We start from the raw sequence: 9,640 nt of genomic DNA, 5'->3' as shown, positions 1-9,640 counted from the left end.
CACATATGTGAGATTAATATTTTATAATTTAGCAAATGATTTGATTAATCGCATCTAATATATTACGTATTACACACACATGTATTATATATGATATTTATGCAGAAAAATAAAGAATGTAGACCTTACAATGTGAGAATGAATCTATTTTGTGTTTTTTTGGGGTGGATACAAAACGTCTTTTTCCATAGTGGCAGTGTTTATTATATTCCACAGACCTCTGACACCCATCTGACATCTCCACAACCCATGAAATCCTTCCTCTGCTTTTGTTTGTTGTGCCTGCTATGACTCCCTGTCCACAGCCCCATGAGTGCAGCCACATAAAGCGCCCCTGACCGGTTGGGGCTCTGGCCCCGTGGGTGAAATGGCAGGGCCCAGCAGGGTGGACGCTAAAGTTGCCCAATACTTTCACTGCTGATTCTTCTGCTCCAGCAGTTCAGGCACCACTCGCTGTGAGAGCGGGTCACTTCTCTTAAAGTCAGTGTCGCGAGGACATTTATGAGGGTGACATCCACTGGACTCGGCACGGAGTGAGACTTCAGTGGATTTACCATGAATATGAAGGGCATATTCCATCAAAATGATTCAAACCAGGGTTCAGATTCTGTAGGTTAATGGGATTCAGTTTGTGTTAATGACATGAATTATACCTCAAATCATGCCATTTGTTTATGAGAGGTGGGCTGTTGCTTTTCTAAAGGATCAGACTTTATTCACATTTGCAATACTTGACATTTTAGATTAGCAAATTTTGATTTCAATGTTTTATAGATTTAGGCCTAAGTGTTTTTATGATTCTGTATTCCCATTTTGGTAACTTAACAAAATGTTCATATGTGAATAAAAGCCTAAAATCTGTTCTATTAAAAAATATTACAGTAGCCTATAGGCTATATTAAAGTGGCTTTAATTTAACCATGGCTGTGTGTTCCCATAGTTGCTGGAAACATTGTTTTCAGTCATAGTTACTTGCATGGATCCTCAACGCAAAACAATCAGCATTTTGAAAAATCCAGATTTAAATTCTAGACATTTTGATATTCTAGGCCTCTTGATATTCAATGCCGATTTATGCCAGTGACAGTCTCCAGTAGGCCTACAGATTCACTTTCCTGCAGAGTTTAGCTCCCAGTTTCACAGACAAGGCTTAAGCTAGTCCTACTAAAATGCATGTTTGAGCAGTTTTAACTGAAAGATACTTGCACTGGCATAGCCTATCTCAAAATAGCCTATGGCTTGTTTTGTCAGATGCACACCAGTAACGTTTTATTTTTTCTAAGGCACGTTTAAAAAAGTTACTTAAATGCCCTGCGTTTACACTTGGCAATTAACATGCGACCTGTATCCGGATGTTGTCCATACACATCGAAAAGACAAGTGTAAACGCACTTCTGATCGGAATGTTATCCGATCAGCGTGTCCAGGTTCGGAGGTAGTCGAGGACGCATTGTGATCGGATCTCAGTGTAATGTAAACGCAATCCAGCCATCGTGTCTGCATTCATTCACAGGTGGACGTCAAATAAATCCCCGCCCAGTCTCCCCGCGTGGCTGCCAGAAAATAATGACCAGACACAGTTTAGAAAATAAATTAAACTTATTTGAACCTTACAATAAACGTCAATCTTTCTTTATTAAAACAGCTTATTTAGACTTACATGACAGGCTAGGCCTACTATGCGTGTCATTTTTTATTTTAATTGTGCAACATTATCTGATCGCCTGTACAATCAGTCATGAATCTTAATGAAGAGCTGCTTTGCAGAGGAATAATCAGTTTTTTAATGTTTTAAATGTTGAATGTTTTTATTGTTTCAGCATGTTTATCAATGTGAAATGTAGTAGGCTACCAAAAGTTAACGCCTGCAGCCGAACCGGGCCGACACCATTTGCTGTCCAGGAATCATCTCGGTAATTATAGGACACAAGGCGTGAACGCAGCGCTTCTTCGACCCTGATCAAACACACCTGAACAAGCTAATGAGGTCTTCAAGATTAGGCAGGTGAGTTTCATTAAGGTTGGAGTTGCCCAGACCTCCAAGTATCTTTAAAAACGCGTTTGCAAAAAGCGATCTAAACTGTTTTCACAGCGTTTGTTATGTGATTCAGCAGATGATGCAGCGGCAGGGTTTTTCCATTGTAGTTTTGTGTGCCTCGCTCGCTATCCGCCCTTCCCGACTTCTTAATCTTCCAGCAGAGTTGATTGTGAGATCACAGGTCGTGAGGATGATGACATCTCGAGTGTACTGCTCGTTAAGTGCTGTTTTATTGTGTCTGTCTGCATGTTTGAACACAATAGAAGCTGGAGTCGTAGGTGAGAAGCTCTTTTAACACAGTCTGAATAAATGCATAAATAGGTGCCTTACAAAATTGGACTTTAATAGGCACAAGTCTGCACCTTGTTTTGTTTTTTACCAAGAATTCAGTACAGACATCCATTGGAAATTGAACTTCGTACTTTGTTTTAGTTTCAATAAAATAGGCCTATAAATCTGCAAAATATTAATGTTCATTTCATTGTACAAGTAAAATCCATACAATCACTGCATTTTTGTTTACTGTAAATCAACAATGTTATAATATGACTAAAAAAATGTTACCAGGTTTTATTTCTGAATGATTTTGATTAAAGTTTCGTTTTCTCCATGTTAACTATAGCCTACACTAAAGACTGGGAGCTAAATAATCTGTACCTTCTGTGTTGTGTAGCCTGTTTAAATGCTTAAGATGAAATGTGGGTGGCCGTGGGGATGGCATTGACAATTTTAAAAGAAATACTTAGTTATACTAGTAATTGTAAATAAAATTAACTGATGTCCATGTTTTCTATCAGCATTGCACTACTCGCCCTATAGGTTGTAACCGCACTCTGTCTTTGAAACTGATTGATGCATTTTATTGATAAATGCTATATTTCTAAGCTTCTTTGATTTGAAGCAGATATAGTGCCGCCTGTTTTCAGTGAGTTTCAATTAATGATGGATGCTGTAGAAGGTCTTCCAAAAGAAACCCTAAACAAATGGTTTATAAATAAGTATTCAATCAGAAATTGCTAGGTTTGCACAAATAATTGCAAGTGACCCATTCAACTAAACATGAAACTAAAATAGAAAGACTGAATATTCCTGTAAAAACTACTCCAGTCATCTTTGAAAACTTTCTTCTTTTTTTTTCTTTTGTTACAGTGAATTAGACATTCAGTATTTAAAGATGTGGTTTCTGTCATGTGTCTGTAGCAGCAAAGCCAGGACAGTGTCCAAGCACAAACTCTGGAGCAGGAATGTGTGCTGAGATCTGTTCCAATGACAGTGACTGTCCGAGCAATGAGAAATGCTGCAGCAATGGATGTGGACATCAGTGTATGGCTCGATATACAGGTATTTGTTATATTAGTGGTTGGGTTTCTTGTTCAGTTTGTCTTGTTTGATTTTATCGTTCTCAATCTCAAAAGTATTCAGCCGGTGGCACTGCAAGCACAGGATGGGTTTAAAAAATGAATAAATAATGATTAATTCTTTAAATTAAACTTCCAATTTGTGTTTTATGCTGTATATCTGAATATCTGTATAGACTGAATGCCACTAAACGGACTGACTAAAGCTGATTATCTGTATCCATGCAGTGAAGACTACAGCCGAACCGTTAACGCCTGCAGCCGAACCACAGAATCCTTCAGTGACGCCTGCAGCCAAACCGCAGAATCCTCCAGTGTCGTCTGCAGCCAAACCGCAGAATCCTCCAGTGTCGTCTGCAGCCAAACCGCAGAATCCTCCAGTGTGTGCTGAAAATGGTCACCATACTCACGCTGATGGCCAATGTCTTGGCCCTGTGCTGAGGTTTGGGGGGTATGGGGGGTTTGGGCGGTGAAGCAGGTAATAAAGAATGTGGCCATTCATAACTGTGCTGTTTTAACCAATGGATGTTTGGATGTCTTCCCTGTTTATCACCAAATAAATCTCACATTTAAGCAAGATGACTTGTGGAAAAACAATGAAAATTGATTTATTTGAAGAGTTGGTGTTTTTGCTATGTTTATGCACCTAAATTAGGGTGAATACTGGTAAAGTGGGACACTTTCTGATAATTTATATTCTGCATACTTTTTTTATTATGATCCAAATGTCTTAACCGCTCATATGATTCTGTTCTAAATAGCTTAAGAGCTCTACTATACTATACACAATAGAAAAGAAAGAAACATTAAAAACAGGATGGATGACTCTTCCTCAAACACACAAATGACCCCAAACCACATTTTTCAAGGCACTATTGTCAAACTGGGACACCTTTATTGGCAAACTGGGACACTTAAAACACAATCAATTTGTTATTTAAGTGTAGGCCTTATAAATAAAATACACAATAACAATATAAACAACAATATAAACATCACTTTTTTTAAGAAGGGGTGCAGGTACAGCAGATTCAACCCACCCCCTCCCTCGCCTGCCCACAACATTTTATATTGGGTTTAATTTCCTTCAAATTTAATTTTAAAAACCAGTCCAGATTTTCATGTTCCTGTGCGCTTTCTTCAGGGGCCAGTGGCCTTTCGGTGGTCAGACTTGGCTCATACACATTGGGGTGTATATAGCCATGGGATTTACTGGGTACATCCCAGTCCCCCTGAAGCCAGCTTGGGCAGTCTGGACTGTGCCTGCATTAGCATCGCAAGCAAGCTCAATATAAGTAGTTTAAGTCAGTCTTTGTTGAAATATCTAGCTAACTAAATTTATGAGGGACATATAAAAAGGGAACTCAATTCCTCCATTAGAATGACTTGAATGGCTGTCCCAGTTTGCCAGTAATACCCTGTCCCAGTTTAACAATATGCTATTTGCAAACTGGGACAGTGTCAAAATCGCATAAAAAAAACCCAAGAAGAGTAATATGAATGTGATTTTTTAAAAATTCTGATTCTCCATTACATCCTAACAAAATATATAACAATTACAAACGATCCATGAGTTTTTTCATTTTTATAACCTTAACATTATTTACCTCAGAATGCTATGTCATTTTACTTACCATCACGGTTCACTGCAAGGTTGTTAAATATGATGTGCCACACACTGGAAGTGATGTCATAGCCACATAATCTTTTTTTTTATATCACATACGTGCTAATGATGAGCTCAGTGTTGATTTTTAGTAATAAAAACATATCCATGTAAAGATAGAAATGATTAAGCTTAACTGTCCCACTTTACCCATTGTCCCACTTTACCAGTATTCACCCTACATTAAATCTTTGTCCAGACGTTAATGAATTTAACAGTCTGACAGCAATTCATAACTATTTAACGTTTTGCTTAAAGGTAGGGTATAGGCAATGAGACTAGCTTTGAAAGCATGAGATCCCACCCTCCCTTCACAACATCTCCAAAGCCACACCTCCTTCAAATCACATTAGGCTTGTTCGGCTTGAACCGGCGCTGCACAGACCGATCGGTGAATGACATCAAATTACCGTCTGTGCAGCGCCTATCAAATCACACAGAGTCTGCAAAGCTTCATGAGACAGAGAGACTGTTAAATAATGCCTCTGCATTCCCCTTTTTTAACTTAATAAAAGTTAATAAAAGCCTGAAATCTGTTCATCATAAATTTTTTTTTGTTTAAGTGGCTTTAATATAACATGGCTGTGTATTCCCTAGTTGCTAGAAACTTTTCAGTCATAATTACTCCAATGGATCCTCATCGCAAATCGCTAATTTTTACAAATCCCGATTAAAAATTCTATACATAGATGTCTGTGTATGCTGTCTCTCTCGATATTCAATGCTTTCCTGCAGAGTTCAGCTCCCGGTTTCACATACAAGGGTTAAGCTAGTCCTAGACTAAATGCATGTTTGAGCAGTTTTAACTGAAAGAGACCTGCACTGGCATATCTTAAAATATGTCAGTGGGATTGTTTTGTCTCAAGATGCACACACCAGTAACGTTTTTTTTTTTCTAGGGCATGTTAAAAAAGTTACTAAATACCATAATTGAACTAAGGCCTAATCCTAGCTTAGTCTAAGCCCTGTTTGTGAAACCTGTCGTGTCTTTTGAATAATGACTGGATTCGAACTGTATATTTATCTGGCTTCTTTAGCCAGACTCTTGACTCTTTACTTTCTTTAGGCAACGTTATGCATAAATACAACTCACTGGCGCTTCATTGTCGCCCTCTCGTGACGTATCAATTGCGCCAACCTAGAACGCCAAAGCAACAACACCACATAATAAACGCCTTTCTAGAGATCAAAGGGTAGACTACCTTTGTCTCAACAGACCTTAGAGGATCATTCTGCCTCTTGCTGGAAGGTGTGCTTCGACTTGGCGCAGTAATATCATCACTCCTGATGATGAGAGGATTTTTCAGGAGTGATGATATTACTGCGCTGAGTCGAAGTGCTCCCAAGTGCTATTCCGCCATATATTTTAGTTATCCATTTTACACGCTTAGAAAAGCGCCACGTTTTATTTTGTATCACCTACTTGGTCGTGTAACTGTATTTAAATAGGGAAAACGTGGAGGTGTTTGGATCTATGGTTTGGATCCTAATGAATGAACTGGGCTAAGCTAAGAGCTATCAAAGTATCGCAGCGCGCCAGAGCGATTGAGTGCACGCACTGAGACGAGAGAGGTTTGTATCAACTCGTCTTAGTTAAGGGAATAACATAGTTTAATATAAAAGTGTTCCTTTAAGGCTTTGACGATTAATTGTCTCTACATCAGGATTTATGGGATGTGTTCCCGGTTCTAAACTATGCAGCCTAACATTGAATTATAGAAGTCTATAATGTGTTATGTGTATGCTAGGCCAAAGAGATGTGCTTTTAGTCTAGATTTTAACTGACTGTGTCTGCTTCCCAGACAATGTTAGGAAGATTGTTCCAAAATTTTGGTGCTAAATGGGAAAAGGATCTACCGCCAGCAGTCGATTTTGATATTCTAGGTATTATCAACTGGTCATAATTTTGAGATCGCAATAGACGTGGAGGACTATAATGCGTTAAGAGCTTGCTCAAGTACTGGGGAGCTAAACCATTTTGTGCTTTGTAAGTAATCAGCAATATTTTAAAATGTATACGATGTTTAATAGGCAGCCAATGCAGTGTTCACAGAACCGGGCTAATGTGGTCATATTTCCTGGTTCTGATAAGAACTCTAGCGGCTGCATTTTGAACCAGCTGTAGTTTGTTTATTAAGCGTGCAGGGCAACCACCCAGTAGAGCATTACAATAATCTAGCCTTGATGTCATGAACGCATTAACTAATTGTTCTGCATTTTTAATTGAGAGCATAATTTAGATATGTTTTTAAGATGAAAAAATACGGTTTTGCAGATACTAGACACATGACTTTCAAATGAAAGATTGGTATCAAAGAGCACACCCAGGTTCCTAAACGACAGGTAGAGAAACCAACCTTTGACCAACTCTCTACCTTTGACCAGGTAGAGAAACAAACCTTTGACCAACAGGTAAAGAAAATAGTAGACAGGTAGAGGTGCTTCTTATATGTTCACCGTCCAGAAGCCTGTTTTGGGGGATTTATTGTTTTGAATTTATTATTTGTCTTCTCGCTACAGATATATGAAGTTCCTGGCCTATCTACGGGTTCTTTACAATCGACATGAGAGTAGGGCTCTCAGCTGTAGAAGAAACTTGCCAACGCGTGGCAACCAAACAAACAACTATGTGGAGACTGCAATGCATGTTTTGAAAGACAAAATACTCCAGAGAACAAAAGCATTCAACCTCCCTCAATTATTCAATCTTTTCATCACCTGACTAGAGAGGTACTACGAGGCACGTGTGACAGACGTTGCACTTGCCCATTGGGAGCCATTCCAGCGGTCAAGATTCCTTATAGAAAGTAACATTAAAGCATCTGATATTTTTCAGGTGAAGAATCATTTTTAAATATGAATCATCATAAAATTGTCAGATCTTTTTGTAAATATGTCTGTATGTCATGTCTTCATGTCACTGTTAGGTTGGAGAGAAGTTGTTTCAGGTGAAATCCTCCAACTTAGTTATTCAACTTAAGTTTAATTATATCAAGTGCTGTGACTGAGAAAAGGATATAAATTTCCACCTCCAGCATCCTCACACCCAATATAGCCAACGCATTCTCATCCCAAAGCGTAATATTTTGACTCTTTTGCCAAAGCGTCTATATCCAACGCATATGGCACCCTTTAGCGTCAATATAACACGCTTCGGTTTTGGGTAGATTTAGGTCTGGGGTAGTGTTAGGGTTAGACCACTAGGAGGCGCCATATATCTGCGTCTCATATGACGCTAAAGGGTGCCATGTGCGTTGGATATAGACGCTTTGGCAAAAGAGTCAGTATATTACGCCTTGGGATGAGAACGGGCTCATATAGCCTACTAGCCGAGACACCTTCTTTATGTGTACAGATGTGACGTAATGACGCAAAGACATGCTCGAATTTCCTGCGGAAATCAACCAGTGCCACTGGAATAAAAAACATTATTACAAGCTTACCGTTTTGAATCGAGCTAAGGAAAAAAGGTAGTTTTGAACACTGGCTGGTTATACTTGCTCAATTTAATTTGGATAATTTTTAACCCCCCAAAAATACGGACTGGAGCTTTAAATAATTTTAGCTCAACTCACTTTCAGACAGCAGCGAGTGTTTAAAATAACTTCTGTTTGTGATCTGTTGTGGAATCTGATCACCGTGTAAGACATAAATATTTTAATGCGATGCAAAAGACTGCATGCTAACCATTGTCATAGTAAAACAAGGTAAATATGACCGCTTGAAGAAATCAGACAAATTATATAGGCTATCACAATTAAGCCAGGCAGTCAGGTCTCCTCAGGTGCAACAAATGATTTATTAGCTGTCTTTAGTTTGGTGTGTTTCTGTGTGTGCAGCTTAAGTAGACTTTAAAATTTCCTTCTCTCCTAAAAGAGAGATTTCTGTAGAGTTGGTGTGTTCCTGACATTGTAAGTTTATTTCTTTTGAATTTACATATATATATATATATATATATATATATATCCTTGATGTTATGTTTGTATGGGTTTGACTCTGATAAAAATGATGAAATCACATAGAACATTTCAATGTTCTTATTATTTGATTGATAAACTGCTTTGTGTTGAATTAAAGCTGCTGTAGGTAACTTTTGTAAAAAAATATTTTTTCATTATGTCCTGACAGTAGAATATGAGAAAGATAATCAGTGAAAAAATCAAGCTCCTCTGGCTCCTCCCAGTGGTCCTATTGCCATTTGCAGAAATACACCGCTCCCGGTCAGAAACAACCAATCAGAGCCAGGAGGAATGTCTTAGCAGTGTCAATCACACTCGTGTACGCGCTGATCACACCCCTCTTGCACACAGTGCGTACCAGTCGTTCAAACTCAAGATTGCCAGCGTGCTGCAGCTGTGCTTATGACGGAGAAACAACCTAAACTGCCAATTTCTCGAGTGGCACCTGCTCATAAAACAAAGACGGGTAAAAGGAAAAAGACCGATGACGATAAACAAGTGAAAAAGAAAGAATTAGACAGAGCCCATTGACTCGGTGTCAAAACTCTAGCCGCGTAACGTAGATAAAATGTCACGCACTGTGCAAAGCAACAATTGAAACCTGCTAATTCACTAGCTT

General features: G+C 38.7%; 1 long non-coding RNA gene across 1 annotated transcript; it reads left to right on the top strand.

Annotated features, from left to right (window-relative positions):
• Positions 1-2,165: 2,165 nt before the first annotated feature.
• Positions 2,166-3,713, top strand: LOC130091364 (uncharacterized). Its single transcript, XR_008807804.1, has 3 exons — positions 2,166-2,316; positions 3,239-3,379; positions 3,637-3,713. It is a non-coding gene; the product is annotated as an uncharacterized LOC130091364 (long non-coding RNA).
• Positions 3,714-9,640: the final 5,927 nt, after the last annotated feature.

The sequence above is a fragment of the Rhinichthys klamathensis genome, unplaced genomic scaffold (genome assembly GCF_029890125.1).
Source record: "Rhinichthys klamathensis goyatoka isolate OS25496 unplaced genomic scaffold, OSU_Roscu_1.1 h1tg000165l_1, whole genome shotgun sequence".
Lineage (NCBI taxonomy): Eukaryota > Metazoa > Chordata > Actinopteri > Cypriniformes > Leuciscidae > Rhinichthys > Rhinichthys klamathensis.
The sequence above is the reverse complement of the archived record's forward strand: the minus strand, read 5'-3'. Positions and strand labels throughout refer to the sequence as shown.